Source organism: Oncorhynchus keta, chromosome 31 (assembly GCF_023373465.1).
Source record: "Oncorhynchus keta strain PuntledgeMale-10-30-2019 chromosome 31, Oket_V2, whole genome shotgun sequence".
Lineage (NCBI taxonomy): Eukaryota > Metazoa > Chordata > Actinopteri > Salmoniformes > Salmonidae > Oncorhynchus > Oncorhynchus keta.
Window position 1 is genome coordinate 11,810,891 of NC_068451.1, and position 24,786 is coordinate 11,835,676.

A 24,786-nucleotide genomic window follows, 5' to 3' on the forward strand; every position below is an offset into this window, starting at 1 on the left:
ACATTTTTGTTAGGCTAATTGTTCCGAAAATTGTAGAGCATTTTCAAAATATATTTTCCATTGATTTGCCTTGGCCACAATCGTCTCCCTAAAATACAAAAAAAAAGACTATTCTATAATAATTCAGGCTACAGGCAAGCAAGTGGCAACATTTTTTTTAGAACACAACATTGTAGTAACGAATATTAAGTATGAACCTACAGTCAAATATAAGATCTGTATTGTATTATATTATATTCGAAATGATGAGCAATACCTATTATGAAAGATCTTAGCAACTATGGACCAGGCCTACACCCTTATATTTGTGGTGAGGAAGTAAATTCAGATTTTTCAGCCACATTATTATACCATTATGAGAGTGGCATCTATAGGTTACCAGCCTTTGTAACGTTGTCATTCTGAAGCACTTTGTGTTCCCCATGATGACATCATGTAGCTACGCAAAGCTCCTACACGCATGTCAGCAAATTGGGGCCTCTTGCATTCATATTTATGAACGCATTAATTAAGCAATTAATTTGGCATTAGGGCCTACGCATCACTCTTTATCATTTCGAGAGTCCTGCTATGGGGAGGAGAAACCAGCAGCCACAGACCAGCGAGCGAATATGATCCACCAGAAATACTATGTTTGGTCAGTGAGAGATTATATCTCAAAGCAGAGCCTTCTTTTGAAATAGGTGTAATGCATTGGGGAAACAGATTTTTGACTCGGGAACAGATTTACTGAGCGTTTGCAACAGTGCAAAGCACATACATACTGTCACATAGCCTTGGTGCAGTATTTACTTACTTATCAATTATTTCTTCAATCATGAAGTAAGCTGCGTTTCGTGTTGTCCCACCAATCTGTCTCTTTACAAAATAAACGGGACCATTGGACTTACATGAATACCGAACAGGGTTTGTGTAAGGCCTATATATTTTTGGTGCAATCGGTAAAGATAAGGTTTAGAAAGCATTAAGAATTTAAAAATGGAAACACATTTTACAGAAATGTTTTTCCACTTCACTGCAGGTCTACTTATCAATGCACTTCAATGCACATTTGCACAAACACATAATATGCACACAAGAAGAAATGCAGTCCAGGCCTATATTTCTGATGTCAGTGTGTGTTTATTGTCTGTGTGTGTTCAAATTCCGAAAATGATTTCCTTATGTGAGATAGAACAATCTAATGCATATGGTCCCATTGCAATGGTGCATACGTTTAGTTCATGCATTCTGCCCCTCAAGTTTTGCAACATCAGAAGTGCATCTGGGAGAGGTTCTTTCCTGCACACTTGGAGTGAAATAAAACGCTCTCACTCCTGTAAAACCACAATACATGCATTGTGATTGTTAATAGCCTATAACGTATATGGCCCATAAACATTGTTTAAGATATTAATCATGAACTAAACGTATGCACCATTGCAATGGGACCATATACATGCATTAGATTGTTCTATCTAATAAAAGGAAATCATTTTCGGAATTTCACACAGACACTAAACACACACTGACATCAGAAATATAGGCCTGGACTACATTTTTTCATGTGTGCATATTATGTATTTGTGCAAATGTGCATTGAAGTGCAGGGTAGCCTAGTGGTTAGAGCGTTGAACTAGTAACCGAAAGGTTGCAAGTTCGATTCCCCGAGCTGACAAGGTACAAATCTGTCGTTCTGCCCCTGAACAGGCCACTGTTCCTAAGCCGTCATTGAAAATAAGAATTTGTTCTTAACTGACTTGCCTGGTTAAATAAAGGTAAAATAAAAAATTAAAAAATTGATAAGTAGACCTGCAGTGAAGTGAAGAACCTGCTCTAAAATGTATTGCCATTTTTCATTCTTAATGCTTTCTAAACCTTATCTTTACCGATTGCACCAAAAATATATTATGATTTTGCTTTTGATCCACACGAAGGGCCTCCTTCTCTTCTCCAATTGAGCGTCAAGATTAATTTTGAACTGATTAGCATATGCAAATTATTTTTTAATTGCAGGCGTAATGACTCTTACGTGTGCGATTTTTCAACCCGCCATCTTTGTTCCTGCATGGTTTACAGGAAACCTTTTTCAATAAACAGACCTTGATTATTTTGTTATTCATAAGACATTCCTACACTTAATACCAAAGAATGTAGGCCTACTAAATGTACTGTAATTGTAAGTAGACCTGCAAGTTTGTATTTTTATCTGCATGAGGCATGTACGCGACTACTGAAACGCTCGGTTGCAATTCTCTCAACGTAATGCTATTCACACAATTCCAGAACAGATTCCATGTTGATTGTTTTTAATATTGTATATCAAGAAGTGCAAGCGGAAAGGTGCAGCCCTACGGTAAATGTAAAGGTAAGAATATATGTAGGTGTCATTTGTAGCCTATTTACAATTGGCATATTTGATATCCCTGTTACAGAAATGTGTAGGCGATAGATTATCGCCTTGTTTCTAAAATACCTGACGTAAAAACTTCCTCTCGGTTGATGAAGGATGTAGGGGGAAGGGATTGTCTCGTGTGGCGCGAGGAGAGTGTGTGCGCGCAATGGGCTCCCATGGAGTCTTGACAATATGTCCAGATTTAGGGGAACAAAAGATCGTTGAGCTTTGAGTTGCCAAGCACGTCTCAGATTCTAGCTTGCCAAGACAAGGGTGGCAATTTATTAGCAGTGGTGAGAAAACTAGAAATAGCTCAATTGGACTTGGGAAATATATTGCAAAGCGCATAATTTCAAGCCACACACATATGATTGTTTATCGGGGAAATGTGATATTATTAAAAATAATTGATAAATACGAGTGAAAGCATTATATGCAAAGTTTAAAAACAATTGAGGTATTGTTTCTTTTCAATTTCCATACCACATATCTGTATTTCTCTCTCTCTCTCTCTCTCTCTCTCTCTCTCTCTCTCTCTCTCTCTCTCTCTCTCACACACACACACACACACACACACACACACACACACACACACACACACACACACACACACACACACACACACACACACACACACACGCACGCACGCACGCACACACACACACGCACACATTATCAAAGTTGCATTGCACTTGTAGTTTATAATTGCCTCATATTTCAATTAACAAATAGCGTACACACCCTAAAGGGATTGGGAGTGACCTGTGCCTTTGAGCCCAAGCGCTTGCACTGGCAAACATTGTTATTGCCGGAAACACACCTCTGCTCGTTTGGGCTCGTAGCCTACAGGCTAAAATATAATGTGCCTTGAAGTGTGAATAAGAAGAATATGTTATTTGGAGGAATAAGGCCACAAAACCACAAAAACCAATGATCGGTATTTGTTCAATTTGGTTGCTTCATCTCCTTTTTATTTCTTACTGTGGAGATTACGGTGCTCTTATAAACGTTGTGCCACGTCTTACCTTTGCAATTTTGCTACATGAGGCCTCACTGTATATGTGCGGAGCTATTCGTGAAAAAGAGTGAATAAGACTTTGGCTCTGTAACTTACGTTCAAACCAATGCAAAATGAAACATTGTTTTAGCATTTTATTTGACGCTCTCACAATGGTTTAAGTCTGAAATGTGCATAGATACGAATGGATCAGGTTTGCATAATGCCCAAAGTGCCTACTATTGCATTGGGAGTCTAAATCAACACGTTTCCATGCTCAGCCATAGGTGAGTATGAGGCTATTGCTTCACTAGAAGCATCTCATGCGGGTTGTCATTACGCACACTTACACACACATGTTCATCAAGAGAGGGTTTACGTTTTCATGGTTTATGTTTTCATGTAGGCCTATGTCTGTTTTCCTTGTATGTTCGGGTTTTTGTTGCAATATGCCTAATGGGACAATAAAGATTTTCTAAATCTTAATCTCAAACTAGAATCAAATGAAGAAGGATACCATAGTCTATGGGTGCACGGAATCTGGATGACATAACAAGTGCTTTGTCCTTTACATAATTGTTATGTCATGTGTGGTGTCACACAAAATCCTCCCTCATATTCCATTTTGTTAACCAATGCGTGAAGTCCACGAATGTAAAGTTACGCATGATGACATTGTGTATTTGCCACAGCATTTACTAGCCAAAATATGGGTGTTGCCTAAACTGATAGCCTATATTTTCACAGGGAGCTGTTCAAGAAAAAAAAGTGATTAAACCAATCAGTAGCACATCACAGAATGAGCACTACAGGACGTATTCGATTTATGGCGTAATTAAGTAATGACGCATGACATTATTCCTCATAAATGTTAGCCTAAAATATGTTACTACTAATAGGCCCGTATAAGAAGAGTGTAAACTTTTTTGTGGTTTTAGTCTAAAATGTGCAAACAGTGAGGCTGTACTGCGGGGAGGTGGGGGGACATGCTAGAGTTGCCTGAAGAGTGATAATGAACTTGGGACGTGCAAATTGCCATCATACATTTCTGAACAATATCTCTTGTCCACCACGGTCCCGGGTTCCCATCATGCGGTCGCTGGGGGGAAACGAAGCCATTGTCCCAACCCAGAGCCCATTAGCCGCTACAAAAAGGACGGTTTTAGGCTTGCCCTTGGTAACCTGTACATCGTTGTGCGCTTGAGAGAAGAAATAAAGCTTACCAAGCTAAGCCCGGGAAAGAAACAGTAGCCGTATTTATAGTTTGATCACAAGGAAAGCGTCCAAAATGTGGAGAGAAAGAAATGGGGACCCCTGAACACTGAAACCAACAACAACTGTGGCTGACAAAGTTGTCTCTTTGGCAGTCGAACCTCCTATTGAATAAGTAATTTATTCAAAGGAGATTTCCATCCCCACGATCTGATTATTATGATAATCAAACGACCTAGACCCCTTTCTTGGCCCTTGTCTGCTGGTCTGGACTCGTTGCTGACGGTAAAAGTTGATTTGCACGGTCTCACCCTGGCGATCCAGTGGTCACATTCCACGAGTCTTCTGTATCAAAAGAGACAGACAAAGGGAATGGGGAATGCGCGCACTTGATTCAGGCGCAGGAGTTAGTCCATAGTCGCAGGGGCCTTCACGTCAAACGAATATTGGTAACTAGACAAGATTACATGGAATTCATATACTCCCAACCAGTCATGCCAAACTTTTTAGACTTTCACAAAGCAATAGAGTTATTTCACTCAATATTTGAAGTGTATCCCAATGGGGGTTTTGAAGCCCATATCACTGATTCATATAAACTCATCCTCATAACTTTGGCATGAAATCACAAGAAAATGGACGCCATGAACAGACGTAAAGGATTGTATTGGCCTAGCCTATTTGAGACGAATATCTTGGACACGTGCACTCTTGAGGGCGATAACATTTACGGTTATACAAAACCATGGGTGGGAGAGATGTTGAACATATTCATAGCGCAGCCCGTTTTCTTAATTTCAGAGGTAGGGGACACAATAGAGCTGCATCGTGTCAAAGAGGCCCCTACTGTCGTGTCATAAGGGGAGGGTCTTGGCGATGCTATATGCTTTTTGGCAGGCATGTTTAAGTTCATATGCATTGTACAAGAGGAATGGCGAGCGCGAGGCACAGCGAACAGTTCACTTCGCTCTCAGCGGGGGGAGGCGAACACCATCTCTATGGGAAATAATCTCGATTATAAACAAGGGGGGACCCGGCCGCGAAAAGATGAATGGATGGGGCCAGCGCGACGTCACAGCGAGCTGCAGCCATGAAGCTCAAGACCAGGCGCGAGCCAACCTACAAGCGCTCAGTTATTCTACATCTCTTGACTCGCTCGGTTGATTGTTGAGGAGAGGGTTTGTAACGGTGGCTGGCAGATACCGGGGTGAGTATGGCATATATGATTAGAAAATGTATGTTCTGTTGCGTGCTATTGACGCGGATGCGGACAACGCAGTCGAAATTTTGCATGCATGCATAGCATAAAACATAACAAATAAAACAACACGCTAGCGCATCGTTTTATCCTGGTGGGTTTGGCACTCACTCTATGCGACTCGTGCAATATCGGGCGCGATATAAGCGTCTTTGGCACCGGTTGTCCTGTATCAATCGAATAGGCTATCAATTTAAATGTTTATGCTCATTTGAAGATTGTGTATGCTAATTTATATTGAATGTTATCCGCACATTAGGTATCCTACAAGACAAAAAAATAACAACTAGCCTAACTAGCCTTACAGCTTGTTTAATTTTGTAGGTTGAAATTATGTTTGTAGCATATGGAAACAACCATTTCGATATATCCTCAATTTTGGATGTGGTCTCACTTGAATTTAATGATTGAAAGGTCAGGCTTACAATGCATTAGATACGATACAGCTCTCTCCTTCATTACACCCAACACTTCACCTATTCTAGTTTAATCATTTTGAGCAAACAAAGAAAGATGGGAAATGGGCAATCTCAGGCTAGGGGTCTTGATAACGACCTCCATTACGCACTATGGAGTAGACTAACCATGCCCCTCAGACGGCAAGGTACCATATGCATCACAATAATGTAGCCTATTATTACATTTCTATAGTTTTAAGGAAAAGTCGTCTATTCGAAATGTAGGTTGGGTCGATCAGTTGATCAATTGAGATTCGAGTCCAGACTATGACAATTATTAATAGCAATAGTATAAAGTACAGCTGCTCACACCTATAGCGGGTAGATGGGGAATCACAAGGCCATCCAATCCGCACGTGCACGCCGAATAGGCGGCCTTCTGAGCACACGTGTGCACATTATTGGAGCATAGACCATTGATATGTACCTCCATTATGCTTTGTGAAGTTGTACTATATATGTGACAGTGGTAGGCCTGTACAGGACACTAATACATACGTTAATAATGTTCAGTAGCAGATTGCGTACACATTAGTTGTCATAGGCCATGGTATGATGTGTAAATAAAGAGACTGCATAATTATATGAAATGTAACGCTTGTATTTTGCGGCTTAAGATCGAAAAGTGAATTGGTTTTGCACAGCCAGGTTGTTGTTTGGTTTTATACGTCGTGCTACATCTGGTGACATTCTATCCATAAACGTGCGTGTTTTCTTTACTAAATTGCAAATAATTTAATCTGTACATTTCTCCCAAGCATTTAGCAGGATTGTGGGTTGTGCGTTATGTAGGTCTGACTCGGTTTTTTTACGAGTATTGTTGAAGGCCTTGTCTAAAAATCGATCTGCCTATTGCCTATATGTCTTTAGGGTGCTTTTGGAGATGTCATCTGGGGCGTGTCCTACCTCTCGACTCGGGTATCTATCTAGCTCAGGTGCCTTTATACAGGTAGATTACATAACAACACTCTCGTGAATTTTAGCCCACTATATTGAACCATGTAATGGTTTTATGTCACCTCAACGTCATATCTAGAGGGTCAGATGCAGGCTTGAGGCTTCGTACCTGTCTGTAGGCACAAAAAAAAGTAATATACTCAGTTCAAACGAGACTGTGTTGTTGTAATTGTTGACTTAAACCGAACAGTTACCATAGGACTACAGTTGGGTTGGAAAATAAGCGTTTATTGTTTTTGTTTTTTTCAGGATTCAATGGAGAGACATATAGGCGCAACAGAGCAGATGGCATAGGTAATATAAATACACCACACTCCCTTACAGTTTTAATAACTGGGAAGGTATGGCTTAGACATTGTTCACTTTAACTCAGTTAAATCACTTGCACAAAATCCAAATGGAAGTAACATTGTAGGACGTGTTATGCTAAAATCGTAGTTTTTTGTAGTACATGCTATCCGGGATACTTGAAATGTCCATACCCCGTTGGAGTCGAAATGGTTAAGGTAAGGTTTATGGTTAAGGTTAGGGTTATGGTTATTGAATGGTTAAGGTTAGGGTTTAGGGTAGGGATGTCCCAAGGATCCTCGATAGCACTGACCTTTTGTTATTAAATTAGCCTATATGATATAATTTGTTCATAAGAGTGCCGGTTGAAAACGTAGTAAATTCGAGTCAATAGTTAATAAAGTATTACAAATTGACTAAGCCTATGGATATTAATACTGTATCAATCAATCATAATTTCACAAGAGAATACAGAAATGAAATGTTATTTTACTGCATATCTACACCTTTGCGTTAATACTTGTCAAGCTCGTCATTTTTTCGTAGCAGTGAACGCTGTTGGTATTATGACTCCACAAGGTTCCAGTGTGCAGCGGTAGGCTACAGTAGTTTAGGCCCTCTGCCAACAGATTGCATGGACCGCGCCAATTACATATGATGAACATTTAGAACTGACCTCAGTTCGTGCCTCGTGTATAAGAATTGAGACCCAAGCAACAGCAATGTGCATTCAAAATTACGGATCAGGTTGGATTGAATTACATCGATTCACGTCATATCTCAATGTCATACATTGATCACTTTATTATAAAGCTATAACTACGTTATTTGTACCTGAAATGCATCTACAAAAAATATGTGCATTGTGTATTGCTTCATCAAACATTTTCAATGCAGCCTATCCCTGTGCGCTTCAATTATTCCCAAGGATCAATTTGAAGGACGTCACCAACGTCTTATCCAATGACGAGGAGTGGTTAGGTTTGTTTGAATGAATGAATGAATGAATGAATGGTTGAATGAGTTATACCCCTTGACAATTATGAGGTTGGCAAGATGCAGCAATAGACAGTCGAACCGGATCTCTCCCTGGCACGTTACTGCGCCGTATAGGCCTATCTGAATTTACCAAGGGGTAGGCCTAGGTTTACTGTTAAAACAAGAAGACAAATGCAGTTATTTTTAACAAACTGATTGTATGATAGTTAATATGCTTATCGGGGATTTTGATACGGTATAGTGGTGTTGAAATCCTGGCACTGAAGGCTACTAAGAGACAAGGCCGCTGTCCACTGTTGTGGTGCTGAATCGAGGTGAGGTTTCGTTACTGTTGCGCAGTGTGAGTTCTTTGTAATCTTATCTGGCGCAATGTAGGCCTAATATGAAACATATTCTTTCTTACTTTATTTTCCTTAAATAATGTATATTATTATTACTTGAAATAAAGTTGGTCAAATGCATTGACAATATCAGAAGGAAACGTCGCAACTGCGTATCAAACTATTTGGAATTTGCACAGTATAATAAAAACAATAATAATGACAATAATATTAATAATAATAATATTGATTAATAAAATAGGATAATAAAAAAAAAACTTTCCAATTCAAACTCTCATGGTAAATGTAATTTCTTGAAAATAAATACATGTTTTTGATTGTTTTCAATATAATGTTGAGAATATAATGCTACTTATAGTTTGTGGTAGTATTATAACTATTTATATTATATAATAACTTAGCAATTTTAAAAAATATATCTATTCACACAACTGTCTCACATACTGTGCACAGTGTCACAAAAACAGTAAATTATTATTATTATTTAGTTGGATTTCAAATATTAAACATGGGACAGTATAATTCAAAAGAATTTCATGCATTATATGTACAATCAAGTTATTGGCTGTGCCAATAAATAGCACAAATGAACAACTGAGATAGATGTATCGATAACCCTTTATGCGTATATAATCAAGTCTCACTATTTAAACCATGTTTATCCAATATCCATGTCAGATATAATTTCATGATATTGATATTGATATTGGAACATGTCATTTCTCTCTCTCTGACAAAAAACACGTAGATATCAGGACAATTCTGTAACTGCATCAGTATTTTTTTTTTTTATGGCATTTTGTCCTTGGCAGGAAGAAATACCTTCCTGAGTGAATAGTGACTTTTTCAGGAAAGATAGTGGCATTCCTATTTCCAGCATGTGTGCATGCTTTTGTTTGGTTTGCACGTGTTTGTGTGTGTGTGCGTGTATGGGTGTATGTGCATGCACTGTATGGAATATGCATGTTTGCGAGTGCGGATGCTTTGAAAGAGCCTTGTTTTATCCTTGTGTAGCATACTGCAATAAGAAATGATAAAGGTGATTAGAAATCCTTATGGTGACTGGTAGATTATGAACAAAAATAAGACATTTTGAAGCTTGAATCCTTGTCCTAGCTGACAGTAAGGAGAGGATGTGTTGTCTGCCAGCAGTGTGAGACTACAGGTAAAGATGTGTACACTAAAGGGGAGAATGCTCTCTGTCTTTCTCTCTCTCCCTCCATCTATCTCCTGTCAGTCATTAGAACATGTATAGATGGGAGGAGCCTCGTTGTTGGGCTGGGCACAAAGAAAAGCTTTTAATTGGCCCTGGTGCCATGTGCCAGAAATGTGTGTACTCTGTGTGTGTGTGTCTGTGTGTGTAGGTTTGCACTTGTGTGTGTTTGTGCTTTTGTGCATAATTCTGACCCCCCAATTTACTGTGGAATCTCTGATAGATATGCAAACGCAAGAGGCAAACCTTTCTCTCTGTATCTTACAGTAAAACAGCTTTAAATTAAAAAGTACATTTTGGACATGGTGGGGGCGGCATTTGAAGCCATCACCCTCCTATGGAGCCAGTCCATGTGAGAGACTGTCTCACCATAGGGGTGGGCGGAGAGGTGTGGTCTGGGAAGACTGACGCCGTTACCAGTTTGGACTGGTTCGCCAGCCTGTGTGTTTTGATCAAGCCTCACGCTGATTATTTGACTTTGAGGAGTCAAGGCTTTGGCTGCCATGTTACGGGCTGGCCGTCCAATCAAAGGCTTTGTAACAGCAGAACAGTGAGGGCGGATTGGCAGGGAAATGTTACAGTTAGTAAGTGGCCAATTGCTGATGAGTACTTTAAGCAGAGGGTCAGGAGGTTCTGGTATTTTTGTGAACTGTTAAGTACACATTTGATGAATGGTGATTCATTTAAAATAATCAGCATTTCTTACATTTTAGGTACTGCATGAACGTGACCAGACCTCTCTATAGAACTGATACAGTTTACTCACTGTGCACTTAAATTTGAAAAGGGAAATGAAAGTCTTAATTTTTCTGATTGTTAACACTATTTTTCCTGATTATAGGTCAGAATCTGGCCCTTGCGTATCACCTGTGGCACAAGAGGATGGGCAGCCTTAGGGGTTGGTTGTTATCTTTGGTTATCTAGCTGTATGAGTGATGTACATTCTTCATAAAGCTAGATAACCGAAAGTAACAAGAATCCCATTACGCTCCTGAAAGGCATCAAGCTCCCCAACACATGTCCCCCATAATGCACCACCCCATTCTACCATCCACAGCAAAACAAGCAAAAAAAATGGCCGTCATCATAGGACAATGGGATCAGAAGAAAAAGTCAAGTAAGTCGTGTGATGTCATCCAATGGCACAGGTTTATGTGTGTGTGTACGCGTGTGTGTCTTCTTTAACGCCGCTTGACAATTACAACTATCTGGTCTCTGTTATTGCCTCAAATATATCACAATTGCCTCTGAGAATTTTAGCAGCAGATTTGAGAGTTTGAGTATTTGTTGAGTTTCTTATAAATATACATCTTTGAGTATTATAATTTTTGACATTTCCCCCTGAGCCATATAGTTGGGAAAGCCTGATCTCTTTGAGATTGATCCCTAAAAATAATGAGCTATACACATAATGCTATACACATATTTCCTCATATTTGTACATGGCCGGAGGCATTGGTCCCTAGCAGTCCGGTTGGTCCAACAGGATCACTTGTAATCTAATAAGCCCCTGATCCCTCTGTGTGGGGCTGCACGCAGCGGCTTATCCTTACGATCACATGGCCAGCAGTGGTGGGCGGGTCCCAAAGAACCAACGGCAACCTGAATGGTGCTGACTGCGGACTTTGCCGAAGTGGTTAACAAATTGGTCAGTCAGTAGCTGCAAGTAACCATCCTTCCGCTGTAGCAATTCTGTACTTGGCTGATGGGGTTTTAGTTAAAAGGTTGTTTGGAAAACAGGTGAAATGAATAGAAAGTATGGTTGCTGATTATAGCCTCTAATGTCATACGTTATTTGGATTGTGGAAGTTTACAATGTACTTTTTAAGTTAATCCCACGATCATCTCCCCTGCCAGCACATAGTCGAATGGACAGATTTGTTTGAGGCCAGTCTTGTTAAGCTAGATGGTTGTTTATTTGTTTTCTCCCCCTCTTTCGTTCATGTGGGAAGGTGTTTGATTTTGCTTTTGTTTGGGTGTTTGATTTGAGGTGACAGTTGGCTTGGTTGTGAATGGGCCATGGCGAAGCCTCCATTGCATGAGGTGCTACCATGTGGAAAGGCCTGATGAGTCTTGTTGAATGCCACTGTGTGGGGCTCTGTGGGGGAGTGGTCCGAGTGCAATCAACGGGAAACTGCCCCCAGTGACAGAGCCATGAGAGAAGGAACAATCCGGGCCTCAGCCAATAGTGGGGAGTAATTGGTCAATCAGATCTTCACACCTTCAATCAGTCATCAAGGCAATGATGATGATTTCTTTTCAACTAGAAAAAGAATCATGTCGAGTGAGGCCTCCAGTATGATTTTTCTGTCTTTCGGCCAAATCAGCCTTCCATAGCTTCAAGACATTACAGAGAAATTGGAGAGTAAATTGTATACTATAGCATCAGTATGTTTGAAAAACATGTTATTCATCTGGAGATTAATGGCCTAAACAGGGTTTAATCACATTTACTCTGCTAAATTTATACATTTTGAATTCTGCTTTGATAACAAACACAATACTTACTCCAATATGGCATGTCGGACTAGACTGAAAATCCTGTTGGAGCGTTTCTATAGCAACAACACTCACAATGTCATTTTTAGCGGGTTGTGCAGCGGTTCCTGCATGCTGCATTGCAGGTGCTGAGTGTGACATTTGAGCTCAGGGCTCAGCGAGGGAACGAGAGAGACGAGGGCCTTGACAGGAAGTGACAGGCGGTGATGTCACCTCCTCCGGTGGCACAGTGGTACCTGGCTCTTTGTCTGTTTTCCCTAGCTACTGTCATTACCAAAGGAAGAATCCAGGGGAACTGGAACAAGGCCCCAACGACTGTTCTTGGCTGTTATCTGTGGTTGTATGCCGTTGTGGTTGTTAATGTGACAAATTGGCCTTTTACAAAGTGTTATGCAAGTAAAATTTGATTGATTGACAACATTTATGGGTAGAGATTTTAGCAAAGTTAGATTAGCTTTCTGACACCAGTTTGTATTTATTTTTCAGGCAGTAAAAAATTATTTTTTTCTCTCCAATTAGCTACAATTTGTACGATAAGCATGAATATTATTTGAAGATAAGATGATATGAAGTCAGTGACAGATTCCCATAAAGGTGTGTGCGTGCACTGGTGCAGCTGTTTTGTTGGTGGCGATAACGGGGATGACTGTGTGTGGCACAGTCATATCAAAAACAGTCCACACTAGCTAGGGACCCTAGAGTACGGTTGCAAAATTCCAGGAACTTTCTGGTTAGAGGATGCACGGAGTAAGGATGGAATAAGCAAGAAAACCAGAATCTTCCAACCAGGATTTCTGGAACACCAGGGAGTTAATTGAAAGTTCCTGGAATTTTGCAACACTACCCCAGAGGAAAGACAGCCTTTGCACTGCCTGCCTGAAAATGGCACAAAAACAGGAGTTCCACAAATCCTCCGGGACTCTACTGTAGCCCTGTCTGGAGTGGAGGGAGGGAAAGAGAGAGGGGGTAAAGAGAAAGGATGGAGGGAGGGAGAGGAGAAAGGAAGGGAGGCAGAGGGAGGGTTTAGTGGATTTGTCTTAGCTTTCAGGCTCTCGGCAAGCAGATTTAGACTCCAAGTGTCAAGTAGAAAAACAGGCATTGTGGCCGGGCCCTGGCGGCCCCCCACCAGTAGACTTTACAGTCAATAGACCTAGTCCACTTGTCACAGGGAGACAATGGGCTCCTTTACCACCCTTTCAGCACCTCCGGGTCCTAGCAGCCAGACGGGTTTCTGAAAAAGGCCCAGTGATTCTTGCCCCCTTTTCTCTGCCTCTTTTTTTTCTCAACAGAACACACCAACAGAGTTTGGAAAATGGCTTCACTGTTGGGCTGGTACAGAGGGGCAGACTTTGCCATTTCTAAAGTGGCCCCCGCCTCCCTGTCACTCACAGAGAAATTCATGTATTTCAGGCGTTTACAGAAGTTAATGGACCCACCCAGACAAAGGAGATTAAGTTTGGTAACTTAGCAGTAACAGATGTACTTTGACTTGGTTCGGACCACACCGGAGGTGGGTGCTATTGCTGGACCCGTTGTTCTGTTTCCTCCCTGACAGTTTCGACTTGTGTGGAGATAAAGATGGAACTGCTTTACGGCCTTTGACAATCTGCTTTATATGTTTCCTCTTGGAAGTTAGTGCTGGGAGCTTGTTTGGCCTAGCTGTCCAAGATCAGTCTCTTATAATTTCTCAGTCTTTGAAAATACTTCTCAGTTTTGCTACAATTCATCATTGATTTGCCAAGAAGTCTCCAAAGGGAGACAGGAGCTATGTTTAGATCACCCTCCACTGTTGCCCCAGGGAGCTAGTGAAGGGAAAACAACCCAAATAGAGAAATATCAGAAGGATTACAGAACACTATACATTCTAGCATTTCGAACAATGTACTCAACTGGAAATGCTTTAACATAGGATGCATTTTTAGAGAAAAGCAAATCATTTTCTGAATATTTTAACAGTTAGGAAAAAGAGCCTCTCAACAAAAAGAGAAAGATTCCTTTTTAAGAAGTTGGGCAAGTATTGCACAAACTGAAACATTACTATTTCAGTCTTGAAGTCTAAAGCTTTTGGACAGAGCCTCAGTCCACAGAAGGCCATTCTGGTGAAATTACTTGTCAGAACGTCATGTGAAGGGGCTGTTCAGACCGAAGCGGCTTTGGCAGCCATTGTCTTGTTCTCGCTCACACACCTACGAGTCCAGAGTAAGCACACAATTTCATTGTTCCCTGAGCTGTTAATATCAGAGGCTTCACAATGGAGCCCATTCGCCATATTTGCATATGGCACTTTTCCAACAAGGCTTGAAAGCCGGCCCACTTTAGTGCCAATGGCAAAAAAAATGTCAAGTGCCAATTAGGAGAGGTTTGCCACCATTCAGTGGTACCCCACCCCCTCTACTACTGTCCCTCCCTTCCTCCTAGCCTACTCTCTCATACTCCCAAACCCCTTCCCTTTTCCTCTATCCCTACTCCCCTATTACAGCCTACAAAATAGTGTGTCCCTACTGGCACCCTGAAATGAAAGCTGCCTCCTTCCTCTAGCCTGAGAGTGAAAACAAATAGCAGCTCTCTCCTCCCCGATTAGTCTGCTCGTTGGTTGACCAAATGTCATGTATACGCTAGGCTGGTAGCTAGTTAATAGATTCCAACAAAGATTGGTGAAGTTAGTTTGTAGGTCTTGGGCTACTTGCATGTGTAGCTTGGCCGGAGAATGACATAGAAAAGCACCACTACAATATGTTTGACAATATGCAATTGCTTCAGCAACCTCTTCATCAACCTCTTCATCAACCTAGCATGTTGATACTGTACCATTGTTGTCTTTGTTATGATGAAGTTTCACAACATTTGATCTCATACAGCCAACCATCTGTGACTCCAACACCATATTTCGGACAGCAATCCCCTTCTAGGTCACAGCCTTCCTCCCAGTGTATGATATTATTTTCACATAACCTTTCATGTGGTTTTGGAACGACTTACAGTACATGTGGGGATATTTCACATGGTTACATAGGTGATGCCCTGCAAACAAAAGGTCCCACAGTCACAGTGTTTTCAATTGACATATTTGACACAAATGATTACATTGTGTATGTTTATTTATACAGTAATTATTATTTAACATGTCCTCACCTGGGATATGAACTCACAACCTCTTGGTTCACGGCATTACGTACGATATTCCTTTCTACACCACTGTGTCTGTGTCAGTAACTGATTTAACCTCTATTCCTACACTTTGTACTTCAAAGTAAATCTCAGCTTTGTTAATAATACACCATTATATTTATCATAGTGATTCAGGACAAAGTGAATAATATGCCCCACCAACGTTAGACAACTATTCAGAAAACACCCAAATTGATGAAAGAAGTAAAGGAAATCAATGATGAGATAATAGTCAGGTTAATTTAGAACTAAAATAGCAGCGCAGATGGCACTTTTTTCGCTAATTGCAGAGATGCATTGTAGGTAATTAATCTGTAGAGGACTTCTGAGAATACTACAGACTTTGTGACACAGCAGAAAGACCAGCGTATTCCAAATATAGAGAGTGGCATTTCAAATCCCAGGTGCTTCATATGGAAAAGTCAGCACTACGTCATCAAATGTCATCATATTGATTAAATATACAGTATTACACTATTTTAGTGTACCGCTTACCTTAAATCTCCAATACCTTTACAAAAAAAAAACATGAAAAGCGACAAGTGAGGTTAGTTGTTCACATGTGAAACCATATGTTCACATGTTTACATTTACAATACCTTTTCACGTGTGGAGAATAACAGGTTTTCACCTCATGTGAATTGTAGTAAAAGCAACATGTGAAATTTGCAGTTTCACGTGAAAAACGTAAAAAAATGTTGCATCCCCATGTTGTCACATTTCTTTCACGAGACCATGTTTTCACGTGTAGTTTCATGTTATCACATATTGCTTTTACATGTTGGCCATGTTATCACATTAACTTCACATAAGATCACGTGATCACATGTGAAATTCATGTGTTTTTTTCAATAACGGAGCTCAAGTCCTTGTTGCGTCCTTGAATGAAAGTGAAGACATTGTGGAATGGCTGAAAAGCCTATGTTAGCTGGAGCAATCTCCTTGCTTACTATTGCAGATGATGTGAGTCTGAACTTAACTTCATGTGAAACTTGTATGTTATCAAGCATGATGTTAAAATACAGTGCAGTCACAGAAAAAAGATAAGTAATCTTCATAATACAAAAGGTAATCTTGTTTGTCCAATTTGGGCCACCGTTGTTCCTCCACATACCATTTACCTGACTTACCGCCTCCTGCCACTCAAAAGGATCCCCCCCCCCCTGTTCTTTTTCTCTTTCATTCTTTCATTCAATCTCTGTGTCAATTTCTTTTCTTCCCAGGCTTGATTCTCAGATGGTTGGATCTGATTTGCATGCATTTGCATAATGAAAGTCATTTGCATGCTCAGGGGCAGACTGTACCATGAGAAAAGACATGTGTGGGTGCGTGTATACATACATATGCATGTATGTGTATCTCGGCTGGTTAAACCACATACTCACATTTTCTCTTTTTGCCTCATCTATTTCCCTATTCTTATTTTTTGTGCAGACTACCAACACCACCGTGACAGAATGCTGGCAAAATGAGGCTGGAAAAACAGGGAGAGGATGAGAGGTTGCTGTTGACTCTGACTCCCTCTTCTCGCCCTCCTCCGTATCGCCTCTCCCCTTCTCCCCTCCCTCGCTTCATCCTCAGCTGCCTTCCCCATTCTCCTGTACCGTGAGACGTAGCCCACGCCACCATCTTAGGACGACGCTCGCTGGCATGAAATGGAAGTGAGGACCAGAGAGAGCAGGTAACAATAACAGTCCTGCACCCGCCATGCTGCTTCATGCCTTCATAACACCACCACCACCCCATCCTTTCCTTCTCCTCCGGACCCTCCCTTCTCTCTCGCTCCCTCCCTCTGCCAGGCTGGCCTTGCCTTTAAGCACCCCAGATGTGTTTGCTAATTGCAGAAATCACGGAACGCGTTGATGGGGGGGGGAGGGGGGGGCAGGCTGGGGTTTTTGTGTGTGTGCTTGAATTAAATCCCTTCTTGCTCTCGCTCTCTCTCAGGAGGCATTCAGTGGGCATCTGTGCTCTGAACAGCCCAGTTTTCTTCCCATTTGGGAGTTGTTGTGCCATCCTCTTCATACACATGCCCGACATGGAGACGGCTGCCATTTTGGTTGAAATACGCGGGCCGTATTCCCTGGTCAGAATATCTGAGACATGAATGTTCAACATTTAGCATATTACACAAGATAGTTACACCCAGAGACTATTAACAAATATTAGCTAGGGCTATATTATATCATCATCACTATTCTTATTATCAATAGTAATCAAAGAGACAGTACGCTTTTTGCTATATTTATTTTTACCAAGTCTTATCATTCCATTTTTGTCATTAATAATCCTAATTTGCTGACATGTAAACATTTACACTAATGACGGTTTAGTTAAAAATGTTAAAAGCAGATCTATAAAGGAGGAAACTGTGACGCCCATGAGCCAGCGTATGCTACTTGGACAGAGACTGCAGTACAACACCAACACAGAGAGAAAGGGACCAGGAGAGAGCGAGTGTGGTTGAGGGACAGAGAGAGGGAGCGAGAAAGGTAGAGGCCGAATGAGAATATGATAGCGAGGTCTCAGTGGAGGAAAGCTGTCTTTGTGTTGGTGGGTGAGGTTTTGGGGGAGTTGGTTCTGAGACAAGTCATGTATTGTTCTCCTAAACAAGCTTGTTGTAGCGACTCCTTTATTCCGAGCAGGGAGCTGCAAGTTTAAAAACCGCTTAATAACCAAAACACCAATTAGAGTCGGCTGGGCCCGATTAAATAAGGCAGCCGGTAAACAATGTGTGCCATTGTCCGTGCCTCACGGAGAGAACTCCCTTTGTTTGTGTCTGCGTACTGGAGGTCGAGACAGTGCTACCTCCAAGATACTGTACAGTGCCAGAGCATTGCTAATGGATAGGCTACTGAGTTACTACCCATGCATATGGACGGTGAAACACTAGAGTGCTATTAAGTCTGTCTCGTCGCCAAGCCCACCAAGGTGTTCCGCTGCATGAGCTCTACAGAGACATTGCTGTTAGGACTAGACATAATGAATTTATTAAGGATATTCAAGTAAACTATAGCAGCTGATTAAGCCAAATGTGGACATAGAAAAAAATCCTGACAAAACCAACAACATTCAAAGTTTCTATGTTGGGGAGCCAGTCTAACAAAACATCGCATGAGAACCTTAATAGTAACAGTGTCTAATCTAATGCAAACCCACTAATCACGGTCAGTCTCTGTAAACAGGTGGTAGATTGAGCAGGGGCCAGGGCCATTCTCAATTTACTGTGTCAATTATGCAGAGCCCAAAACAATACAAACAGTAGACAGTGGAGTGGCTGGCGTTGGGTAATGAGATGATGTGTGGCCTGTGTGGGCTGGGAGCGAGGCGAGTTGAGGGGGTGGGTGGGCACAGTCAGCAGCTTGCGTCTGAGTGCGCGGGTCTGGAGGGCTGGAGTTTGGGCAGGGGGCAGACACTGTCCCGTCTGCACACACCCCTCCTGCCTAGACTAGGGGGTGGGGCGAGGCAGCTGGGACATGGAGCACCCTCCCCCATAGCTCCAGCGAAAGCTCCAGTCTTGGGAACTTCTGTGGCAGGCAGAGGTCCCCCCAATATTGGCACGTAGGGGCCCCCTAAAGTCTGTCTGTGTCTGTGGCTCCCACTCACCCCCTCCCTCCTGTCTCCCCACAGCCCCCCAAGCCCACACCTCCCTCCCAACTCCCTGCTTCTCTCCCCAATGTGACGATGGGGGCCTGGGAAGGACTTGAAGTTCACGGCCAGACCTCCTATTGAGCTGACTGTTTGCTCAATTCGACTCCCTATTCAAGACTGAGCTGGAGGGGTAGTTTAAGGGGTGTTGGTGGGGGGGGGACACCACAGAGCTGTGACTATTCATTCAGAGGGAGAGACAAGTGAATGGAGCGAGAGGAAAGGCCAGGAAGAAGATAAAGGGTAGAAGGGAGGGAGAATAGACAGGGTGCATAAATAAGAGTGAGGATTCCATGCACAAAGTTTGCTCTGAGCAGTGTGTGTCCCCTCTCACACTCCCTTAGACTCTTAATTACCAGCGTCCTCCACTCTACTCTCTCCCTCTCCCCCCCCTCTCACAATCATTCTCATCGTCCTGTATGTCCCCCTGTCCCCCTTGTTTTATTGGCCCACATGCTGGGGTTGTAAATTTACCATTAACTAGCTCATTCACCATAGGCCACTCAACAAAAACAAGACCATGCTTCCCAATAACTCAAACCGACACCAATACCCTAAACCGCTTTTGTGACACCCCTTCTGTCTCATTTTGCATTTAATTGGAAATGCTCTTCCTTTACTTGTAGTTAGCCTATTGACATACAGTACATATTAAACTTCTATCGAGATGCTATCTGGCATGGCAAACATGATTCTGGGTAATAGCTAATATGGCTAACATGATTCTAGCTCATAGTTAATATGGCTAACATGATGCTAGCTAGTTAGCATGCTGGCTCTACCCATTGTAGTTTTGAAACCAGACAACCACAAACATCATGGCTGGTTCTCTATGTACTCTATAACCCTTGGGTAAGATTTTAAGTTGCTTGTCTGAGTGGCTCTAAAATAAAAGGGCCCCCAGCTCTCAGAAGTCCCTCAGTCTCAGCTCCTACAGCTTAGGGTGTGTCACATGCTTCCTCTTTGCATTATGGCCCCTTAGCGTACCAGGCTCCCGGCAGTGCCTTTCAACTTCACCCTCAATCCCCTTGGCTAGCTGGCAGTCTGCGCCCGGCACACAGAGCCGGGCTTACCTCAGCTACAACCAGACCAGGCGCACCTAAGGCCACTTGTCAGAAACTCCCAGATGGTTTTTGCTATATGAAAGAAACTGGCCGTTCACTAGGAAATATTTGAACACATAATGTACTGGCTTTATTTTGAGTTTGTTTTATATATGGTGGTGTTTTAACCAGTAGTTGGAACCGGTTCAGGGAACAGAACCGAAAACCAGAAAATTACAAAGTATGTCAAGGATCTCTAGTGTTCCGGAACAGAACTGTTATTTTCAAATCTTGAGAAGTGGTGAATAATGTTATTTTTTGTTCCAAAAATATTCCTAATGTCTAGTATATAATTCTGCAATTCAGTTCTGATGCTAGTAATAGCCTGTACACACTCCCAATTCAGTTCTGATGCTAGTAATAGCCTGTACACACTCCCAATTCATGTCATGATGCTCAGCGCTTCAAACCATGTTCCTCCATGTCCACCGCTTAATCTCGCACTCTCCCCACCTGTGAAACTTCAGTCGCATCATCTCTGACCAATTAAACATGCAAACAACTAGCCTACCTGTTCCATAGCAAGATGATCTATCCATGCTAATTGGTGAGGTAAAATAATTAGCTAAATATAAAAACGATTTCACAAATTAAAAAATATTAAAAATGTTTAAAAAACTATATGAACCACTACTTTTTTCTTCTTCAACCGGTTCAGGACTTTATTATGCTGGCCGGAACACTGGAACGGAACAAATAATATAAGGGTTCTGTTCAGGAACGATTGGAAAATAATTTGGGTTCCAACCCCTGCTTCTAACATACATTTTCTCCCCCCTCCAGGCAAATAATGGTCCAGAACACTGATAGAAGGCAGAAAGAACTACGAGCAGTAATCCATTGGGAGAAGAAAAGTTGCCCACAAACTACCAACCCATCCCTAGTATTTGCAATGGAACAGGCCCATTACAACAATGTTTGTCCACTATACTCCGACTTGTGCCCCAACATTTGAGCATCAGAGCACTTTAGCTGCCTCTGACGTGTGGTTAGACCTCCGGCCTGGGTTTAGTTATCCAGCAAGGGCCAATCTGGATTGGTTTTGTTTCCTTTCTTAAGCCAATAAGAAAGCGGGTTGGTGGCGTGGAAAACAAGAGCAAACATCTCAGGATCCAAGATGAACAGAGAAGCAGTGATTCTTGGATACACTGGGCTATGAATGAGATACATTACATGTGCTGTGTACCTACAGTATTTGCTTGCAGCCTCAATAACATCTACAAAAGATTTGACAGATTGACCAGGTGAATCCAGGTGAAAGCTATGATCCCTTATTGATGTCACTTGTTAAATCCACTTCAATCAGTGTAGATGAAGGGGAGGAGACAGGTTACAGAAGGATTTTTAAGCCTTGAGGAAATTGAGACATGGATTGTGTGTGTGCCATTCAGAGGGTGAATGGGCAAGACAAAAGATTTAAGTGCCTTTGAACAGGGTAGGGTAGTAGGTGCCAGGCACACCGGTTTTTGTCAAGAACTGCAACACTGCTGGGTTTTTCACGCTCAACAGTTCCCCGTGTGTATCAAGAATGGTCCACCAGCCAAAGGACATCCAGCCAACTTGACACAACTGTGGGAAGTATTGGAGTCAACATGGGCCAGCATCCCTGTTGAACGCTTTTTGACACCTTGTAGAGTCCCATGCCCAGACGAATTGAGGCTGCAACTCAATAGTAGGAAGGTGTCCTTAAATGTTTTGTACACTCAGTGTATGTTACATGTGAGGAAATGTTCCTTGCAATACAGATTCTTAAGTGCAAACATTTATATAATAGCATAGAGTGCTTTACTACTACTACTACTACTACTACTACTACTACTTTAATTTAAAGTAAATAACAATGTATGAATAGAGTCCATGGTGTTGCATGGGAATGTTGTATAACGAGCTGTATAAATAACATAGACCTACCTAGATCATTACGGTTAGAATTTTAGCCCATTTTCATGTTTGTTTTATTATTTACTAGTTGCTATGACTGACAGATACATGAATGTGAGACCCACGGCAGCAGTGAAGAATACTGCACTGCGATTAGATGGCTCCGTGTGTCACATGACACACAGGCGAATGGGAGAGCTGTTGTCTTTATACTCTATGCAACTGTTTTTGGTACCAAATATATTGGGCAAGCCGTCAACTGGATTATTTTTGGCCGAACAATCTCATGAAATATTATGCTGTTTATTCAGTTCTCTCTCACAGTGTAGTTTTTTTTTTACACTCAATCTGCCAATTTAGGCTGTGTGTGTGTGTGTGTGTGTGTGTGTGTGTGTGTGTGTGTGTGTGTGTGTGTGTGTGTGTGTGTGTGTGTGTGTGTGTGTGTGTGTGTGTGTGAGAGAGAGAAAGTGTGTGAGAGAGAGAGAGAGAGAGAGAGAGAGAGAGAGAGAGAGAGAGAGAGAGAGAGAGAGAGAGAGAGAGAGAGAGAGAGAGAGAGAGAGAGAGAAGAGAGAGAAAGTTAGACATTACAGATGAACATAACACATTTGATTTATAAAACAAATTGTGGAGAGACATTTTAGTTTTAATTTTTCAATAACAGAATTGAATATGCTGGCCCTAAACCTCTGCCAACACAAATCAGTGTAGAAATTACACATCTAATATTCTTGATGGAAGAGCTCTGTTTGATCAGCAGTGCGGTTTATAGGGAGTAAGCTAGGCTGCACTGGCAGAACATACTAAACCACTAAAGCTTTCCAAGTAGGCTTTGAATGCAGTAGCCTGGCTTTCCCTAGCAAACCACATTAGCTTAATACAAGGTACTTTAGAGTAAGACATGATAAATATAGAGATTTCAAAGGCTTCCTTCATTTCCTGTCCTTGACATTATCGCATACACGCACACATACACACACACACACACACAATACACATGCGAGCAAATGCAATAATGCAAGCACTATCATAGACTAGTTTGTTTTATATACATTTTTAGAAAGTGCCATATTGTTATTCCAATTGATAATCTATGCAAATCTTTGAAGTATTTTCCTTAACAATCTATTCGGGTGCTTGTACAGTTGAGTTGAGTTGAGTTGGTCTGAATTTGTAAATGTATTATTTAGTTAATCACAATGCTATAGTATTACTTATCTGCCTGGATAAGCTTGACATGTCATAAGTTCAACAAATTGTGGTCGCTGAAGTTATTCAATAATGACATGTTTCTTGTTTTGTTTTGCACCAAGATGAAATGTCTATTCAGATATTTTTAAGCAACCGGTGTTGTTTGTTATTTGCAATCTAATATGTATTATGTAATGCTAGAATGCACTGAATGAACCACGTGTGCCTTTGTATGAAAAACAAACGGTCTTGTCATGGATTAGTAATAAAAGTTTACGTTGAAAACAAACAGAAAACAACAGTTTTGTTCTATTTCTGTCCATCGTCATGAATCTATTGGCATGTAAGAAGACAAGGTGGATGAAAGAAAATCACTGACAGAATATCACAAGACATACTAGCCCTACTTTGAAGCTGTTAGCAGATTTACTGTTAACTCAGAGCCAGGACTGGAAGATTCGTTTGCCAAATTCCACAGGACTAAGGATCTTATATGTTTAGTGTTGAGCTACTTGAGATCACAATAATCGTCATAATAATTGTGATAAAAAGTCAAATTCCAATTCAATACATAATTGAGATGGATTTTTTTGTAAATGCAATCCACAATTGCTCTCATTTATTTTATTTTACTCAACACAAAGAACTCAAAGACTCAAGGGCAAAAAAAGCTCAATACACACACACACACGCACACACGCGCACCCACACACAACCCTACTCAGGTGTGTAGTCCTCTGTGTACTGCATGTCACAGTGTACCGTCCCCCTGAGATGTCTGACACCACATATGGCAAATGTGCCAACACTGGCATATGGGCCCTCACAAGTCACTACCATTGTCATGTTAAAGAGTCTGCTGACCCTAGTGTATAGGACTGGAAATATACTGTAAAACAAATGCAACCCTAACGGCATAGGTTTATCAAGCAGTTGTTTTCATTTCATGAATCTTTGTGCAATCTAATGTAAACATTTGAATGCTGCAAGCATGCCGATACAGGATTTTGACTTCCACATTGGATGGTGTTGGAGTTCTAGAAGAAACTCTACAGTTTTGTATAGCTATGGCCAGCAGCAAACCATTGGCTGTACAAATTAACATCCACTCCATGCAAATATTATAGTGCCATTATTAACTGGGCCAGGTTGCAAATACATTATGTTCCAGGCGTTAACATCCAGTCTTTTGTGACATCTCCCCT

At 41.4% G+C, this 24,786-nt stretch overlaps 1 long non-coding RNA gene across 1 annotated transcript; it reads left to right on the top strand.

Moving 5' to 3' along the window:
* The first annotated feature begins 10,984 nt into the window (after positions 1–10,984).
* Positions 10,985–22,969, top strand: LOC118364437 (uncharacterized). Its single transcript, XR_004821589.2, has 3 exons — positions 10,985–11,214; positions 17,199–17,445; positions 21,296–22,969. It is a non-coding gene; the product is annotated as an uncharacterized LOC118364437 (long non-coding RNA).
* The last annotated feature ends 1,817 nt before the right edge of the window (positions 22,970–24,786 follow it).